Here is a 20,430-nt window from a genome sequence, read left to right as displayed (position 1 = left end):
TGCTCTACTCTAAATCCATATGCTTTAAATGGATAAGAGAGATAGAGATATGGATTTTCCGCTCAGCTCAAATTGTATCCTTTTCCTTCTGCTTGGACACGAAGAGATATGAAATATTTGACTAAGACTGGATTTCATTCCACTTTGCTATTTCTGAACAACAACTTATGTTATCAACTATTTCGTGTTTTCAAAGTTATTAATTGTCTCATACCCTATTTTTGATTTCGATAGTATGGTGTAGCGTATCTTATGCAAACGGAATTCTAAGGTTTCTTTATTTTATTATGCAATAAGAAGAATTCTTCCATTTTCTTTTTCTTTAGTTGCGGGAAAACCCAAATTAAAACTTTTTTTTTATAGCGAGCGCAATTTCTAGTAAAAAATCCTGTATCCTTCCACTTAGATCAAAAGGAATTTTTCCAATAGAACTATGGAACCCCCGAGTGGTTGCGGTTGTACCTGTACTGCAGGAATAAGAAAACTCGCTATTCACTCAGTTTATTTTCCATAATAAGTTATGTAGGAGAGATGGCCGAGCGGTTCAAGGCGTAGCATTGGAACTGCTATGTAGACTTTTGTTTACCGAGGGTTCGAATCCCTCTCTTTCCGTTTTTCTTAATTCATCAACGTTAAGGATCACAATGTATCAAATCAAATAACAATTTTTTCCAGCAATAATATCTTATATTATACTTATTTTGATTTAATAGAAATTAGAAATTCTCTATAGCAAATTACTGTGTGGTATGTAAAATACACATAGAGGAAAAAAGAAAAAAGGATCCTAATCCTAGGGTTAATCAATTTTAGCTAGTTGATGGGAAAATACAAATTAATGGTAATGGTCTTAGGGCGATTTAGTTCGGGGAAAGGGGAAGGGGAAGAAAATTCTATGAACCTTTCCTTTTTTCGTTAAGTTCAAGTCTGACGAGAGTAATATTCTACAACTAACAACTCATTTATTTTGAGACCGACCCACTTCCTATCTAGGATTTTATTTACTAGTCCTTTATATTCCAACGTGTCAATCGCCAAATGCTTTGGCAATTTCCCCGGGTCCGATGAAGCAATATAATTTTGAACCAGACCTTTTGATCTTTGGTTATCTTTCGTAGTAATAATATCTCGGGGTTTGCAACGAAAACTTGGTATATTGACTATACGACCATTAACTAAAATATGTCTATGGTTGACTAATTGGCGGGCCCCAGGAATGGTTGAAGCCATACCCAATCGAAAAAGGATATTATCCAAACGCATTTCAAGTAATTGTAGTAAAACCTGGCCTGTTGACCTTTTTGCTTTTCCAGCGATATGTACATATCTAAGTAATTGTCGTTCTGTCAGACCATAATGAAAACGCAATTTCTGTTTTTCTTGAAGACGAATACGATATTGCTCCTTTTTCCCAGAATTGAATTTTTTTTTAAGATTACTTCCGGATTTAGGTGTTTTTCTAGTGAGTCCTGGTAAAGCTCCCAGACGGCGTATTTTTTTTAAACGAGGTCCTCGATAACGGGACATGAAGACTCCTTTTTTTATTTTATTGAAATTTCATTTTACACAATTAATTTCATTGTATTTACATTACAGAATACATCGAAATTAAAACTGAATTAAACTACAGGATAAACAGAGTAAAATCAACTAAAGTACCCAAAAAAATGGAATTTCATCAAAATCTTTATTTTTTGTATATATATTATTTATTTTATTGTTTTGTATCTAGCAAAATTGTAAGGTAAAAAACATAAAAGATCCTGGATTCTCCATTTAATTCGGAAAAAAAGAGATTCTTGTTCGTAGAACATCGATAGAGAAAAAAAAAAGCCGACTATCGGATTTGAACCGATGACCCTCGCATTACAAATGCGATGCTCTAACCTCTGAGCTAAGTGGGCTTACATAACGGAAATAGTGTAACAAATAGAAATAGGTATAGTATAGGAAATCCGTAAAATCTCAGATATTAGTTATTAATCTTAGCTATTAACTAGTTCTAAATTTGAAGTTATACTTATAAAAATAAAAAAATACTAAAACTTCTTAAAGATAAAGTTAGCTTGATATGCTTAACTATAGGATATTAAAAAATAAAATTATAGAATTTATTGGTATTTTCATTTGATCATTATAGACTTTATTATTTGTTAATAATTTGAGGATTAATATTTCACTAAGGGGAACATAGAGTCAGAGTAAATAAAATTGCTAATTCTGATTAGAAAAAAAGAATAAATATCAAGCGTTATAGTATAATTTTGAATACTATAAAAAAGTAAGACGGGAGGTGGGGGAGATAAAAACTTTTGGATATATTGATTCGGATTGAATTGCAAATACATCAAGGATAGAATCAATTCAATTCTGAATTGCAATAAGCAAGCGAGGTCTCTCAAATAGAGTCGAACTGAACTGCTAGACTACGTTGAGTGATGAACTCAATGATTCAAAAAAAAAACTAAGAGATGGATGAAATTACACAAGGAATCCTGGTCTCAAAGAAGAGGGAAATGGGGATATGGCGAAATCGGTAGACGCTACGGACTTGATTGTATTGAGCCTTGGTATGGAAACCTGCTAAGTGGTAACTTCCAAATTCAGAGAAACCCTGGAATTAAAAAAGGGCAATCCTGAGCCAAATCCGTGTTTTGAGAAAACAAGGGGTTCTCGAACTAGAATACAAAGGAAAAGGATAGGTGCAGAGACTCAATGGAAGCTGTTCTAACGAATCGAGTTAATTACGTTGTGTTGTTAGTGGAATTCCTTCTAATTCTAAATTAGAGAAAGAGGGGTTTTATACCTTATACATTTAATAAACACGTATAGATACTGACATAGCAAACGATTAATCACAGAACTCATATTATATTATAATTATAATATAGGTTCTTTATCTTTTTTAAAAATGAAATTAGAAATGATAATGATTATGAAATAAAAAACTCATATCATAATTTTTTTTTTTCATTATTGTGAATCCACTCCAATCGAATATTGAATAATCAAATTCTTCAATTCAAATTCAAAGTTTTCGAGATCTTTAAAAAAGTGGATTAATCGGACGAGGACAAAGAGAGAGTCCCATTCTACATGTCAATACTGACAACAATGAAATTTCTAGTAAAAGGAAAATCCGTCGACTTTATAAGTTGTGAGGGTTCAAGTCCCTCTATCCCCAAATCCTCTTTTATTCCCTAACTATACTATATTATTATTATTTATCCTCTTTTTTTTCTTTTTATCAATGCAATGGGTTTAAGATTCATTAGCTTTCTCATTCTACTCTTTCACAAAGGAATGCGAAGAGAACTCAATGGATCTTATCCTATTCATTGAATAGATTTCTTTTTTATTAGAGTATCGGCAAGAAATCTTGGTTATTCACTCTATTTTTAAGTTTTATTTAAGTAAACCATGCACAATGCATAGGACTACCCCCCCATTTTCAAATTTTAAATTTGAAATACTTTAATTAATTTTTAGTCCTTTTAATTGACATAGATACAAATACTCTACTAGGATGATGCACAAGAAAAGGTCAGGATAGCTCAGTTGGTAGAGCAGAGGACTGAAAATCCTCGTGTCACCAGTTCAAATCTGGTTCCTGGCAGAGAAAAAAAAAAGATCCACCGAATAGGTATTGATCCAAATACCTCGAGATGGATTGTGATACATATTCATTAATAATATTTATTCATCTAAGTGGATAAATCTATAATATAAATATAGAGGCACTTCTTTTTAAAGAAGTTTTAAAATATATCTTTTCTTTATGATAAAGAAGGGGGTGAGATTCCCCTTTATTTTTTTGCGTTTCTTAATTTTGTATTCCGCTATTCCGACGAATATTTTTTTAGTCTTGCTTATCTTTATCTTATCTTATTTTCCTAGTTGTGCTAAGTAATGTGCGCGGTACAAAGTTCCTGGTAGAGAACTTCTTTGAGTCATCCTATTTTTCTGTTCATATGAAGGAAATTAATATGCGATTTTCAAAATAGGGGAATCCAAATGAAACCCTTTTTTTGCTCAGTCTATCTGGAATGCTTTTGTATAATTAGGAATTAATTATAAATAGGTATTCCGTTTCATCTAGGAAAAGAACCTAAAAATATTCCTTGACTTGAATAAAATCTGGAGTTGTGTTGTATAAGTGAGCATGAATTTCTTATCATTCAATGAGCATCTTGTATTTCATAAAAATTGGGGGTTATATAATCCTTACGTAAGGGCCAGCCTATCCAACTTTCAGGCATTAGGATACGTTTAAGGCGCGGATGATTATCATAAGAGATTCCCACCATATCATAAGATTCGCGTTCTTGAAAATCGGCACTTCTCCAAATCCAGAAGACAGACGGAATTCTAGGATTATCCTTTTGGGCAAAGACTTTTATGCAGACTTCTTCTGGATTATCTATACCATATTGTATTCTCGTAAGATGATACACGCTAGCTAAAGATCCACCGGGTGCTACATCATAAGCACATTGGGAGCGTAAATAATTGTAACCATATACATATAAAATGACAGCAATGGAATCCCAATCCCCTGCTTTTATTTGTAAAGTCTCTATTCCTCGGTGATCAAAGCCCAAAGAATCTATGAACCACCTCATGTTTGACTAGCCAATTAGATAACCAACCCTGCTGCATTGTCTTCATCTCTCCCTCTTTGTATAAATATTTCACATTTCGGATGCAAGTTTGAAAGATTGCCCTGCTTTTTATTTTTCTACACAAAAGAGCCCCTCTCCTAATTCACTAATTTGTAGGAAGGTACTGAACTTTTGGATTTGAAAAAAGTTTCAGAAGATATATCTAATGTAGATGGTGATTGATAGAGCAATTCTTGCTCATAAGTTCCTGTATGAGTACTGCGCCTAACATAAAGCTTGTGACTGGTAGTAAAACATCTATTTTTATTTTGAGATAGAGTTCGATCCTCAACTATTTCTCGCGATATCTTCTTACGAAGTTTTGTTAGGGCATCTATAACTGCCTCCGGTTTAGGTGGGCAGCCCGGCAAGTAGACATCCACAGGAATTAACTTATCAACTCCCCGAACAGTACTATAGGAATCCGTACTGAACATTCCCCCTGTAATAGTACAGGCTCCCATAGCAATGACGTATTTTGGTTCAGGCATTTGCTCGTATAATCTCACTAAAGAGGGAGCCATTTTCATTGTTACCGTACCGGCTGTTAAAATTAGGTCTGCTTGCCTAGGACTTGATCTTGGTACCAATCCATAACGATCAAAGTCGAATCGTGAGCCTATTAATGAAGCAAATTCAATGAAACAACAACTGGTACCGTATAGAAGGGGCCATAAACTGGAGAGTCTTGACCAATTCGAAAGATCATTTGGTGTAGTTGAAATAACAGAATTGGAACTTGTTTGGTCAAGTAAGGGAAACTCAATCAAATTCATAACTGTCTCAATAGAATCTTTTCCTTCTTTTTTTTTGTCTAAATATTCAGTTAAGACCATTCCAAGGCTCCTTTTCGCCATGCATAAACTAAACCAACAACTAAGATAAGCACGAAAATCAAAGCTTCGATAAAAACGGATACACCCAATACGTCGAAACTCATTGCCCAAGGGTATAGAAAGACGGTTTCCACATCAAAAACAACAAAAACGAGCGCAAACATATAATAGCGTATTCGGAATTGTACCCAAGCCCCTCCCATGGGTTCTATACCCGATTCATAACTAGAAAGCTTCTCTGGTCCTTCACTAACCGGGGCTAAAAGTCCTGAAATCGAAAATGCCAAAATAGGAATAAGGCTTGCTATTATTAGAAATGTCCAAAAAATATCATATTCGTGAAGCAGAAACATAATGTACTCCCATTAATGTGGAATAGGCGGAACTTAAATTAGTCAATTCAATTCAGCATTGTCAATTTATCCAGAACTTCTCTCTTTTCCTCGGTGAAACAAGAATCTTTTTTGTTCAAACAAAAGCGCTTAGTTTAGCCTTTGTTTCCTCTGTGCTGCATCTTCTTTAAAGATTCATCCAATGGAATCCCAACTCCCTTTCTTTTGGATTTCCATTCTATTTAGATATGGTGTATGTAGATCTAATTCTTATATAAAGAAAACTTTCTCGTTTCACTTTGTCTCGCTTTCTCTAGAATCTCTAGAAAAAAGAATAGCTCTATCCTTTATTTAATATTTAATAATAAAATAATAAGAGACTATTAAATAAAAATGAGAATACTACTAAATTAGAACCTAATTAAGATAGTAGGACTAATCTATGCAGTATAATTAATGAGAAGTAATACTATAAAATAAAAATAAAGAACTCTATTTCAGAACTATGAGACAGAATATTCTGTTTTCTTATTTACTCTTTACTTTATTTTTTCTATTTAAAGTTGATCAATTTACATAATGTATCTATAAACAAAGTAATAAATATACTTAAAACAAAGTAGGAATTCGCAAAATGGATAAAATCATTGCAGTTATTATAGGGAAGTCTAGAGATATCCTATTTGAAGGAGGACGGGATTCAAATCAGGGAAAGGATCCTTTCTTCTATTGATTTGATAGAAATTCGTTTTTCTTTTCCTGTCTGTATGATTTTGATTTTCGATGAATGAGCCTTTGGTAATGCTTTTATCTCTATTCTATGTCGCAGGCGCCTATCCAGTCTATAAACAAATACTAATGAGAAAATGAAAACTATACTAAACTAAAGAAAACATAGGATAGAGATCCTAAAATCTAAAAAAGGGCATATTAGGGCTATACGGATTCGAACCGTAGACCTTCTCGGTAAAACAGATCAAACGGATTATTATCGAAATGATTTGAACTGTTTCAAAGACCCAACATGCATTTTTTTGCATTGGGCTCTTTCATAAACTGATTTAAAGATCAGTTAGTCCACCATAGTTTTTCTTTACGGAAAGATAATGAGATGGCTCCCTGTGCTCTGATTGATTTTTTGTATTATGATCTATCTAGGAGCAATACCAAAGTGTTTCAAAGGAGGATTACCTTGACTTAGGTCTGCCTCCGGTCTAAATTAAATCAACCTAAGTGAAATGGAGTCTCTATCGTTCCACTGCAAGAGTTAACTATGAGACTTCATACACCTTAAAGTTCATAGAACGAAAAGAAGTTTTTTGGAGGCCCTTATCCTCATTACGCCTAGCATTTAGTGGGCTGGATATTTACCTTATCAACTAGCAAATCCATAAGGGTTCTATTTGATTAGGCACCTGAATTGGCACCTGAATCGGACTGAACCGACTGTTTGTCAGGCTACTGTTCTCCTATTCTCTCGAATCTATGAAGTAAGACATTGATTTTGCAATAAGATCGATTATGTTCATTGCATAATAAGCTCCTTTGAAAAGCATTGGCGCACGTGTAAACGAGTTGCTCTACCGAACTGAGCTATAGCCCTTATCACAGATATCTTAACATATAGATAATTTCTTGTCAAGATGAATATTTTCTAATGCCAGAGGATACCCCTTTGATCTGTATCTGTTTAGTATTTAGTTTAGTATTTAGTATAACAGACCAATAACAGAGCGGTATTGCTTAGAAAAGGGATTCAATATATAATCGATCGAAGTAATGGGTCTTCCTTTGTGGTGATAAATTGCCTACTTAACTCAGTGGTTAGAGTATTGCTTTCATACGGCGGGAGTCATTGGTTCAAATCCAATAGTAGGTAAGTAGGTAGAAAAATTACTAGATAGCATTGGACTTACTTCGCTTCACTATCTAATAACTTTTTCTACCCCTCTTCCCTTTTTCTTTGTATCAACTATAAACCACTGGATTGTCTTCAATTGGATGGGGGAATCCAATTGACAGCCTCGATTCGTATCCTAGCTCGTCTGAGAGCGAGCTTCGCTTCAACCAAATCTTTCGTACCCTCAGCTTTACTCAAGTTAGCTTCGGCTATTTCAAGTGCCTTTTGAGCTTCTTCCGGATCAATATCACTACCCAGTTCCGCATCATTTCCTAAAATGATGATCTCATTATTAACTATTCTCGCAAAACCGCTCCACAGAACCGCTGTTAACCATTGGTCGTTGAGGAGGCGTATTCTCAAAGGACCCATATCTACTGCTGTGTTAATGGGGGCGTGGTTTGGTAATACGCCAATTTGGCCACTATTAGTGGATAAAATGATTTCTTTCACTTCACAATCCCAAATAATTCGCTTAGGAGTCAGTACATAAAGATTTAATTTCATTTCTTCGATTTGTTCTCCTCTTCTAAGGTTATAGCTTTCGTGCTAGCTTCATCGATGTTACCCACCAAATAAAAAGCCTGTTCAGGTAGGCCGTCTAATTCTCCGGAAAGGATTAGTTGAAATCCCCTAATAGTTTCCGCAAGAGCAACATACTTTCCTGGAGAACCAGTAAAAACTTCTGCCACAAAGAACGGTTGTGATAAGAAACGCTCAATTTTTCTTGCTCTTGCTACAGTTAAACGATCCTCTTCCGATAATTCATCCAAGCCAAGAATTGCGATAATGTCCTGAAGTTCTTTGTAACGTTGTAAAGTTTCCTTAACTCTTTGCGCAGTTTCATAATGTTCGTTGCCAACGATCCGAGGCTGTAACATAGTCGAGGTTGAATCTAAAGGATCTACTGCTGGATAAATACCCTTGGAAGCTAATCCTCTGGAAAGTACGGTAGTAGCATCCAAATGTGCAAATGTTGTGGCAGGGGCAGGGTCGGTCAAATCGTCTGCAGGTACATAAACTGCTTGAATCGAAGTTATAGATCCCTTTTTAGTAGAAGCAATTCTTTCTTGCAAAGAACCCATTTCTGTACTAAGAGTAGGTTGATAACCCACTGCGGAGGGCATTCTCCCTAATAAAGCGGATACCTCTGATCCTGCTTGAACAAAACGAAAGATATTATCGATAAATAAAAGCACGTCTTGCTTATTAACATCTCGGAAATATTCCGCCATAGTTAGGGCAGTTAAACCAACTCTCATACGAGCTCCCGGTGGTTCATTCATTTGGCCATAGACTAGAGCTACCTTTGATTCCTCAATATTTTTTTCATTAATTACTCCGGATTCCTTCATTTCCATATAAAGATCATTTCCTTCACGAGTCCGTTCCCCTACTCCACCGAATACGGATACGCCCCCATGAGCTTTAGCAATGTTATTGATTAATTCCATGATCAGTACTGTTTTACCTACTCCAGCCCCCCCAAATAGTCCTATTTTTCCTCCACGTCGATAAGGAGCTAAAAGATCGACGACCTTAATACCTGTTTCAAAGATGGATAATTTCGTATCTAACTCGATAAAGGCAGGCGCAGATCTATGAATAGGGAACGTTGCACTACTATCTACAGGACCCAAATTGTCAACAGGCTCCCCAAGAACGTTGAAAATTCGTCCGAGAGTAGCTCCACCGACCGGAACACTGAGAGGAGCTCCCGTGTCAATCACTTCCATTCCTCTCATCAACCCGTCCGTAGCACTCATAGCTACAGCTCTAACTCGATTATTTCCTAATAATTGTTGTACCTCACAAGTCACATTAATTTGCTTATCGGCAGTGTCTCTACTCTGGACTACCAAAGCGTTATAAATATAAGGTAACTTGCCTGGGGGAAAAGTGACATCCAGCACGGGTCCAATAATTTGATCGATACGACCTGTACTTTTTTCTTCAATTGTGGAAACCCCGGGAGGAGAAGTAGTAGGATTGGTTCTCATAATTATCACATAATTAAAAAAAAGGAATTTGTCGAAATTTTTCTTTTTTTATTGTTGAATAATGCCAAATCAAATCAAAAAAAATCCAAAAGTAAAAAGGAAATGAATTAGTTAATTCAATAAGAGAGAAAAGGGGACCAGGACTTGATTTCGTTGCCCAAGCGAATCCCATTCAATCGTTTACTCATGGAATGAGTCCGTTGGAAAGTTCAATCAATCTTTTTTTCATATACATACATTTTGCCTTTTGTGGAGGATCTGTGCCTACTCTACTTTCCTATCTAGGACTTCGATATACAAAATATATACTACTGTGAAGCATAGATTGCTGTCAACAAAGAATTTTATTAGTATTTAGTTAGGTATTTGCATTCAAAATAAGAAAAGAGAACTATTAAGAACTTGTAAAATAAGGATTAGGAATTAATTTGGGTTGCGCTATATCTATCAAAGAGTATACAATAATTATGGATTTGGTAAATCAAATCCATGGTTTAATAACGAACCGTGTTAACTTACCATAACAACAACTCAATTCCTATCGAATTCCTATAGTGGAATTCCTATAGGATAGAACATACACAGGGTGTACGCATTATATATGAATGAAACATATTCATTAACCTAAGCATGCCCTCAATTTTCTTTAATGAGTTGATATTATATTAATTGAATATCCTTTTTTTTTGTTTTACGAGATTTTTTCTAAAGTTTCATTTACGCCTAATTAACATCGAGTAGACCCTGTTATTGTGAGAATTCTTAATTCAAGAGTTATAGGGAGGGACTTATGTCACCACAAACAGAAACTAAAGCAGGTGTTGGATTTCAAGCTGGTGTTAAAGATTATAAATTGACTTACTACACCCCAGAGTATGAAACTAAGGATACTGATATCTTGGCAGCATTCCGAGTAAGTCCTCAGCCTGGGGTTCCGCCCGAAGAAGCAGGGGCTGCAGTAGCTGCCGAATCTTCTACTGGTACATGGACAACTGTTTGGACTGATGGACTTACCAGTCTTGATCGTTACAAAGGACGATGCTATCACATCGAGCCTGTTGCTGGGGAAGACAACCAATGGATCTGTTATGTAGCTTATCCATTAGACCTATTTGAAGAGGGTTCCGTTACTAACATGTTTACTTCCATTGTAGGTAACGTATTTGGTTTCAAAGCCCTACGTGCTCTACGTTTGGAGGATCTACGAATTCCCCCTACTTATTCAAAAACTTTCCAAGGCCCGCCTCATGGTATCCAAGTTGAAAGAGATAAGTTGAACAAGTATGGTCGTCCTTTATTGGGATGTACTATTAAACCAAAATTGGGATTATCCGCAAAAAATTATGGTAGAGCGTGTTATGAGTGTCTACGTGGTGGACTTGATTTTACCAAAGATGATGAAAACGTAAACTCACAACCATTTATGCGCTGGAGAGACCGTTTTGTCTTTTGTGCCGAAGCTATTTATAAATCACAGGCCGAAACCGGTGAAATCAAGGGGCATTACTTGAATGCGACTGCGGGTACATGTGAAGAAATGATTAAGAGAGCTGTATTTGCAAGAGAATTAGGGGTTCCTATTGTAATGCATGACTACTTAACTGGGGGATTCACCGCAAATACTACTTTGGCTCATTATTGCCGCGACAATGGCCTACTTCTTCACATTCACCGTGCAATGCATGCAGTTATTGATAGACAGAAAAATCATGGTATGCATTTCCGTGTATTAGCTAAAGCATTGCGTATGTCTGGGGGAGATCATATCCACTCCGGTACAGTAGTAGGTAAGTTAGAAGGGGAACGCGAAATGACTTTAGGTTTTGTTGATTTATTGCGCGATGATTTTATTGAAAAAGATCGTGCTCGCGGTATCTTTTTCACTCAGGACTGGGTATCCATGCCAGGTGTTATACCGGTAGCTTCAGGTGGTATTCATGTTTGGCATATGCCAGCTCTGACCGAAATCTTTGGGGACGATTCTGTATTACAATTTGGTGGAGGAACTTTAGGACATCCTTGGGGAAATGCACCTGGTGCAGCAGCTAATCGAGTGGCTTTAGAAGCCTGTGTACAAGCTCGTAACGAAGGGCGCGATCTTGCTCGCGAAGGTAATGAAATTATCCGAGCAGCTTGCAAATGGAGTCCTGAACTAGCCGCAGCTTGTGAAGTATGGAAGGCGATCAAATTCGAGTTCGAGCCGGTAGATACTATTGATTAACTAGATAAAACTAAAGATAAAGAAGGTATAAATAAAAAAGAAACGAAATAAAAAGAGAAAAAAATCAGTTATGAAATGCAGTAATTCTTCTTTATTCTTCTAATTGATTGCAATTAAACTCGGCTCAATCTTTTTTAGAAAAAAAAAAGATTGAGCCGAATAAAAATAGATCATGATATGATCATGAGACTTGACAAATCGAGATTCGTCTATTCTATATATCTAGAATATATATATTAAGGTATAATACAATAAAGAAATACAAATAAAATAATAAAATAATAAAATATAGTATTATCAATTGTATGCGCTTCTAGAGAAGTATGTATGCAGGAAGTAAATTCTAACCGCTTTCTTTTGAATCCAATTTCAAATTAGATTAGAAAGATAGAAAGGCCATGAGGATGGGAAAATCAAAATAAAATCTTTTTAATTAGTTCTCCTTTTTTGGAATTTTCTTATTATCCTTTCATTTTTTTTACAGAATATTTTTCAAACTAAAAATAAAAAATACAATACAATAGTCAATATTCCTTATAATAGATATACTTAATTATATCATAAGAATCTTAAGATATTTTTCGACTAGATAGAAATAGTAAATTTGAATTGAGACACCTATTCCATGACGGATTTAAACTTACCTTCTATTTTCGTGCCTTTAGTAGGCTTAGTATTTCCGGCAATTGCAATGACTTCTTTATTTCTTTATGTGCAAAAAAATAAGATTGTCTAGTATTTTTTAGTGTAAGTAATATAATATGGTAGGGTATGTGGCTTTTTCTACACACACTTTCTACACACAAATGAAAAACGGTTATGGATGCGGATATAGGCTACGAGCATAAATGCATGAATATGCAGAGCCAGGTATAGCGAGTTTTATTTTATTTATTTTAATTGAATCAACGAATATTTTTTGAATAGAAAGTCAATGTATCTAACCTATTATTTCACAGGAGTACTAGTTGCTGAAGGCGATTTCAGAATCAAAAAAAGTAAAGTCAAAATTATTTAGCTTATTCTCTCAATTTCAATCGACCGCTGCTGGATTTAGTATATCTAATATGAATTGGCGATCAGAACACATATGGGTAGAACTTCTAAAAGGTTCTCGAAAAAGGGGTAATTTTTTCTGGGCCTGTATTCTTTTTCTAGGTTCACTAGGATTCTTATCGGTTGGGATTTCCAGTTATCTTGGTAAGAATATTATATCTATACTTCCATCTCAAGAAATTCTTTTTTTTCCGCAGGGGGTCGTGATGTCTTTCTACGGAATCGCAGGCCTATTCATTAGCTCCTACTTGTGGTGTACTATTTTGTGGAATGTAGGTAGTGGTTATGACCGATTCGATAGAAAAGAGGGAATAGTGTGCATTTTTCGTTGGGGATTCCCTGGAATAAAACGTCGCGTCTTCCTTCGATTCCTTATGCGGGATATCCAATCAATTAGAATTCAGGTTAAAGAGGGTCTTTATCCTCGTCGTATTCTTTATATGGAAATCCGGGGCCAGGGGATCATTCCCTTGACTCGTACTGATGATCAATTTTTTACTCCCACGAGAAATTGAACAAAAAGCTGCCGAATTGGCCTATTTCTTGCGCGTACCAATTGAAGTATTTTGAGGTATCTTTTTTGAACTGAGTTGAATGAAGAAAAGAAGAATTGGAAGAAGAAAAGTTTTCTCAACACGGGGAGGAAGTCCCTTCTAAATTGGATTTGTTATTGTAAGGGGATTTTTAAGTATTTATCTAAAGGAAGGAACAAACGAGGATAAGAGAAATTTGCTTTTAATTTTTTTTTATCCAAGTGAGATATATCGCATACTATTCTTCTTTTTTCATCCGAAAGGGCTTTTTTTTTATTCTATTTCACTATTTCATTCCATCTAGATCTAAGAAAGAACCCAATGCACTGAAATTCCACTACTAACTAATATACAAAAAAGAAGAATAGATACAGGGTATCAAACCTATATAGTTTTTGCTTCAAAGAAATAGAAATATCATGAAATAGAAATATCATCATATAGAGTCAGGGAATGGAATAGAGTCAGCGAATGAAGCATATTCATTAACAACTCCATTTACGGATCAAAAATGAAAAAAAAGAAAGCATTGCCTTCTTTACTATATCTTGTATTTATCGTACTTTTGCCTTGGGGGGTCTCTTCCTCATTTAACAAATGTCTGGAACTTTGGATTAAGAATTGGTGGAATACCAGGCAATCCGAAACTCTTAACTGATATTCAAGAGAAAAGGATTCTAGAAAGATTCATAGAATTAGAAGAACTTTCTCTCTGGACGAGATGATAAAAGGGAAACTAAAGACACATGTACAAAAACCTCCTACAGGAATACACAAGGAAATAATACAATGGGTCAAAATAAATAATGAGGATCATCTCCATACCATTTTGCATTTCTCGACAAATATAATCTGTTTGCTATTCTAAGTGGTTCTTTTTTCTGGGTAAAGAGGAACTTGTCATTTTGAATTCTTGGGTTCAGGAATTCTTCTATAATTTAAATGACTCAATAAAAGCTTTTTTTATTCTTTTAGTTACTGATTTTTTTGTTGGATTTCACTCCACCCGTGGTTGGGAACTAGTAATTCGTTGGGTCTACAACGATTTTGGATGGGCTCCTAACGAGCTTATTTTCACTATTTTTGTTTGTAGTTTTCCAGTAATTCTAGATACATGTTTGAAATTTTGGGTCTTTTTTGTTTAAATCGTCTATCTCCTTCGCTTGTAGTCATTTATCATTCAATTAGTGAAGCATAAATTCATTTGATCTCCCGATATTAATATTAATCAAATTAGCAAGCATCTTTTTTTAGAAAGAAAGCCCTTTTCCATTTTAGCAAAATTCTTTCTATTTATACCTACTTTAAGGTATTCATCATTGCAGTACAACTGTTGCAGTAGAATGACAACAGATTCGTGTATAGGGAACTAGATTAGCTTAGCTACCTATCTAATTTATTGTAGAAATTCTGGGATCTGCGATTGGACATGGAAAATAGAAATACTTTTTCTTGGGTAAAGGAACAGATAACTCGATCGATTTCTGTAGCGATCATGATATACGTAATAACTCGGACATCTATTTCAAATGCATATCCCATTTTTGCGCAGCAGGGTTATGAAAACCCACGAGAAGCAACTGGACGAATTGTATGTGCCAATTGCCATTTAGCTAGCAAGCCCGTCGATATTGAAGTTCCCCAAGCTGTGCTTCCCGATACTGTATTTGAAGCAGTTCTTCGAATTCCTTATGATATGCAATTGAAACAAGTTCTTGCTAATGGAAAAAAGGGAGGGTTGAATGTAGGGTGCTGTTCTTATTTTGCCCGAGGGATTCGAATTAGCGCCGCCCGATCGTATTTCCCCTGAGTTAAAAGAAAAGATAGGAATCTTGCTTTTCAGAGTTATCGTCCCGATAAAAAAAACATTCTTGTGATAGGCCCTGTTCCCGGTAAGAAATATAGTGAAATTGTCTTTCCATTCTTTCCCTGATCCTGCTACGAAGAAAGATGCTCATTTCTTAAAATATCCCATATATGTAGGGGGAAACCGAGGAAGAGGACAGATCTATCCTGATGGTAGCAAGAGTAACAATACAGTCTATAATGCTACGTCAACAGGTATAGTAAGAAAAATACTACGTAAAGAAAAGGGGGGGTATGAAATATCCATAGTTGATGCATCAGATGGACGCCAAGTGATTGATATTATACCTCCCGGACCAGAACTTCTTGTTTCAGAGGGGGAATCCATCAAGCTTGATCAACCATTAACAAGCAATCCTAATGTGGGAGGTTTTGGTCAGGGGGACGCAGAAATCGTGCTTCAGGATCCATTACGTGTCCAAGGCCTTTTGTTCTTCTTCGCATCCGTTATTTTGGCACAAGTTTTTTTGGTTCTCAAAAAGAAAACAGTTTGAAAAGGTTCAATTGTACGAAATGAATTTCTAGGTCCCGGGATTTCTTACCATCAAGTTGGTAAAAAGCCTCGATTTATTGGCAATTGCTAGAATTATCTATGATCTATTTTGGAAATCCTTTTTTTGTTTAGACTGCTTTTGTTTATGAGATGTCTGGAATTCCTTATTTATATCCCATGCAAAAGAAGAGAATCCAAGGCAAAGGCGAGAACAATAAAATTAAAATTTCTTCCTTTTCGGAGGGATTGCAGGTCTTCTTAATCGTCTATTCGGCACAAGAAAAAGGCTTTTTCTTGTGCCGATTCTTCTTGTATCAAAATAAGAATCCTTTTTCTTCCTAATTCGTCAAAGATTACTATTTCTTCTTTATTCGGGTCTGTCTCTTGGACCTCTTTTTCTTTTGCTTAGGTTTAGCCGAGGTAGTGGACAAACAGAGGGGAAGAAAATATGGCGGGGGAAAAATTTCTTGTGATTGTGAGCAAATTGCTTGGCTTGTTTAATTAAGTTCAACTTCAAATTTACAGAAATTTTGCAAAAAAAAAGTAAACTCTTCCATTGAAGGTTTTTTTTATTTTTAGGCTAGTTGAATAGTTTTGATTAAGGTTTATTAGTTTATTACTCGAAACTAAATCAAGGATTTTCAGGATACTTCCTTCGTGGAATAAGATATTGGATCCTCGAGTGATCTCTTTTTCTTGTTGCTTCATAAGAGTGAATCGAATAGATTCAATTCGCGTTATAAGAGTAAAAATTCCGCGGGTCCTTTCCGCTCTAATCAGATAAAGGGGGGTAAGGACCCGCTAAGCTCCTACTTTTTCATGTTTACAATCTGGTCCCTCCGATTACTATAGAGATGAACCCAATCCAGAATATGAACCATAAAGAAAACACCTACTAAACCAATCACAGCAATACCAGCTACAGTACCTATCAGCCAAAGAGGAATTCTTCCAGTAGTATCGGCCATTTCCCTACTTTCCTCCACATTTTATCAATTGGTCATGCTAGAGACAAAAACAGTCATGGGTAGTTATAAGGATGGTATCCTTCCAAATGGGATAAGAGAATTCTTATTAGTCTCTTTCTTTCTCTCAATTGAAGAAGTAATTGGAAAATAAAACAGCAAGTACAAAAATGAGTAATAAACCCCAGTATAGACTGGTACGATTCAATTCAACATTTTGTTCATTCGGGTTTGATTGTGTCATAGTTCTATAGTTGGAATTTGTTTTATCGTTGGATGAACTGCATTGCTGATATTGATCCAAGAAAAAAACAGTAGGTACAGCTAGTCCGTGAATAGCCAGCCATCGCACTGTAAAAATAGGATAGGTTCGATCTATGGTCATTGAGGGCCTCCTAAAAGGATCTACTAAATTCATCGAGTTGTTCTAAAGAATCAAAACGGTCGGTTATTAACGGAATTCCTTGTCGCTTTCCGTGAAATACTCGTTTGGCCTAGGACTTCCAAACACGTCATAAGCTAAACCCGTACTGACAAATAACCAACCCGCAATGAATAGGGAAGGTATAGTAATGCTATGAATAACCCAGTATCGAATACTGGTAATAATATCAGCAAAAGAACGTTCTCCCGTGCTTCCAGACATGCTGAACTCCCAAAATTTTTGTACATTCAAAAAAGGAATTGATTCCGTAAAAGATGGATCGACCAGTAAATAGAAAATTACTGATATTTCATCCTTGTGAGATTGTCAATTTTGTACCAAAGGTGTATTTTGAGTATACCGAATTAGTATAGCTATCCTTCCTATGGCACAGCAATCTGGTTTTGCCTGGTTCCGAAACATAATTACTTTTTTATTTTTTTTTGTCTATAGGTAAGCTATATGTTATTCAAGGCATCAATAGAAAACCCCATTTTTGTAGGTCTACTTACTTTTCATTGGCTTCGGATATATAGAGTAATTCGGAATAGCAGCCAAAATCTTGGGAAAATCTAAGTTAATGATCAATAGGTTTGGATAAATAATTTAGGAAGGATATTCTCATACTGACACAATACAAGGACAAGTATATGTGAAATCTATCCTTTCATAATTCGTAATTCATCCTTGTATTGTTTGTTGGATTAGGTCTAACTTTCTTGACCAAACTGCGAGCGCGGAACTTTACGAGATGAAATAGGGAAAGACAGAAGATAGAATAGAACTTAAAAGGATAATTGAAGTGACTCGTCTTCGAATCTACTTTGGTTGGAGTTCGAAAAAGGAATAAAAATAAAGTAAATTCAAGGAAGAGCTTTCTTTTTTTTTTTAACAGCCCCTTGGCAGGTCGTGGAATGCTTTTGTTCTCCTCTTATTCCATATGGAATACAATCAGTTAAAATAAGAAGGAATAGGGGAATATTCGATCGTTCACTCCAAAACGAGGGTCCTATTGAAAAAGAAATTATCCAAAATAGAAAGAAGTTTTTTTTTCAAATTCAATTGTTTATTTATCTCTTATTCAAAAATTTCCCTGAAAATTGAATGAAAAAATGAAATTCAATGGGGTTAGATGATCTAGTTCTTAATATTATTACTTTACTCAATTGACAAATTCCACAACAAATCTCTTGATTCGGAATTAGGGACTCATGTATCATCTGATGAATCCACTTTCTTTTACACTTCTGTATCTTACTCTACCTTGTTTTTTTAGTATTATCTAAAATAACTGATGAATTCTGAATTTTCCATAACTTAGGTAAATGCTTTACCAACATATGTAGTGTAGTAAAAAAAAATAAATGGAATTTAACTCTTTCATGCTTACTTTAACTAGTTATTTTGGTTTTCTACTGGCTGCTTTAACTATAACCCCAGCTCTATTTATTGGCTTGAACAAGATACGCCTTATTTGAATTGACTGAATAATTATAATTCAGAAAAGAAAAATCTTTCTTTGGGATTCCTGCATTCTACGACTCTTTTCAGACTAATTAGGAATTCTTTTCTTGGTCATTGAGATTCGTGGATAATTTAGAGTACTATTTAGGGATAGATCGTACCTCTTTTTTTATCCCCTCGAACAAATCGAAATGATTGAAGTTTTTCTATTTGGAATCGTCTTAGGCCTAATTCCTATTACTTTAGCGGGATTATTCGTGACTGCGTATTTGCAATACAGGCGTGGGGATCAGTTGGATCTTTGATTGAGTCATTTTTTTTTGATTGACCTCCTCCAGACCAGAGAGGAGGTCAAATGAAATTGGAGTTACAATTCAATTTTGTTAAGTTATTTTACTCTGCTTCGACATAAAATAGATGGAATCACGCTCTGTAGGATTTGAACCTACGACATCGGGTTTTGGAGACCCGCGTTCTACCGAACTGAACTAAGAGCGCTTTCATTCATTCAAAAAGAAAATCTTTTTCTATTCCTAATGTATCTCACGTACGTATAGTCTCCACAAATTCAAGTTATACCCACTTTACTTTAATTGATCTCGTCGCTACTGCCTATAAAGAAGAAAGAAGTAATAGGTAGGGATGACAGGATTTGAACCTGTGACATTTTGTACCCAAAACAAACGCGCTACCAAGCTGCGCTACATCCCTTTTCCAAATTAAATTGTTGTACAATGCCATTGTACACAATTCCTGTCTTCTTTTCCACATCATAATTTTCTTCTTCTTTCTATTTTCTTCTTCTTTCTTTCTCTATCTATATATAGAACCCTCGTGTCATTTCTTCTTTTTGGTCTCATATAATTAAGGAATTATATACATATAAAATCCAATATAATTTCGCCTATAAAAGAAGGATTACTTTTCCTTGCTAATATATAGGAAGAAGGGGTCATCTTTTTCTTTTTTAGGGATAGGAAAATTTCGTCGATATGGTTCATTTTATATATAGCATAACAATCTTGGGCAAGAGTTTATGATCATATATGTATTCCAACAAGGAAGGAGGATTTTCAATGCGGGATATAAAAACATATCTCTCTGTAGCACCCGTGCTAAGTACTCTATGGTTTGGTGCTTTAGCAGGTTTATTGATAGAAATTAATCGTTTATTCCCAGATGCTTTGTCATTCCCTTTTTTTTAATTCTAGTTATTGCTATGGGAGGGATAGATTTCTTCGTGATATGACAAAATTTGATCCTTTTCAATCTTTTTTTAGTATCGGAAGGAAAAAGAAAGAAAAGATGGATTGGGTTGAACCTCAGAGTCATTAAAAATTTTGTAAACCCCATTTTTGAAAATAGAAATTCAATTTAAAGGGGTACCCAAGCTAAATAAGGCCTCAGAAATCAGAGCATAGAAAAGGTGGGGCTGGCTAATTAAATGAAAGGATTTCGAACCAAAATCTTTGCTAATTCGACAAGGATTGTATTCTTTAATTATTTCTCTATTTTTTATTACTTAATTTAAGAATAAAAAAAAATTATTCTAATGAATTTTATTCTTCTTCTTCGGATTCAAAATAGAAGAATAAAAGAATAAGTAGAAGAATTAAGTTAAGTCAATCCAAAAAGAAAAGGAGGTTAAAAAGAAAAGGAGGTTCATGGCCAAGGGAAAA

General features: G+C 35.1%; 5 non-coding genes across 5 annotated transcripts; 2 read left to right on the top strand and 3 right to left on the bottom strand.

Moving 5' to 3' along the window:
* Positions 1-525: 525 nt before the first annotated feature.
* TRNAS-GGA (transfer RNA serine (anticodon GGA)) lies at positions 526-612 on the top strand. Its single transcript has one exon. It is a non-coding gene; the product is annotated as a tRNA-Ser (tRNA).
* Positions 613-1,831: 1,219 nt separating this feature from the next.
* Positions 1,832-1,904, bottom strand: TRNAT-UGU (transfer RNA threonine (anticodon UGU)). Its single transcript has one exon. It is a non-coding gene; the product is annotated as a tRNA-Thr (tRNA).
* A 1,639-nt stretch (positions 1,905-3,543) lies between these two features.
* On the top strand, positions 3,544-3,616 carry TRNAF-GAA (transfer RNA phenylalanine (anticodon GAA)). Its single transcript has one exon. It is a non-coding gene; the product is annotated as a tRNA-Phe (tRNA).
* A 15,559-nt stretch (positions 3,617-19,175) lies between these two features.
* On the bottom strand, positions 19,176-19,249 carry TRNAW-CCA (transfer RNA tryptophan (anticodon CCA)). Its single transcript has one exon. It is a non-coding gene; the product is annotated as a tRNA-Trp (tRNA).
* Positions 19,250-19,388: 139 nt separating this feature from the next.
* Positions 19,389-19,462, bottom strand: TRNAP-UGG (transfer RNA proline (anticodon UGG)). The gene has a single exon. It is a non-coding gene; the product is annotated as a tRNA-Pro (tRNA).
* Between the last annotated feature and the right edge of the window lie 968 nt (positions 19,463-20,430).

This window comes from Aegilops tauschii, unplaced genomic scaffold (genome assembly GCF_002575655.3).
Source record: "Aegilops tauschii subsp. strangulata cultivar AL8/78 unplaced genomic scaffold, Aet v6.0 ptg000382l_obj, whole genome shotgun sequence".
In the NCBI taxonomy this organism is placed as follows: Eukaryota; Viridiplantae; Streptophyta; class Magnoliopsida; order Poales; family Poaceae; genus Aegilops; species Aegilops tauschii.
The sequence above is the reverse complement of the archived record's forward strand: the minus strand, read 5'-3'. Positions and strand labels throughout refer to the sequence as shown.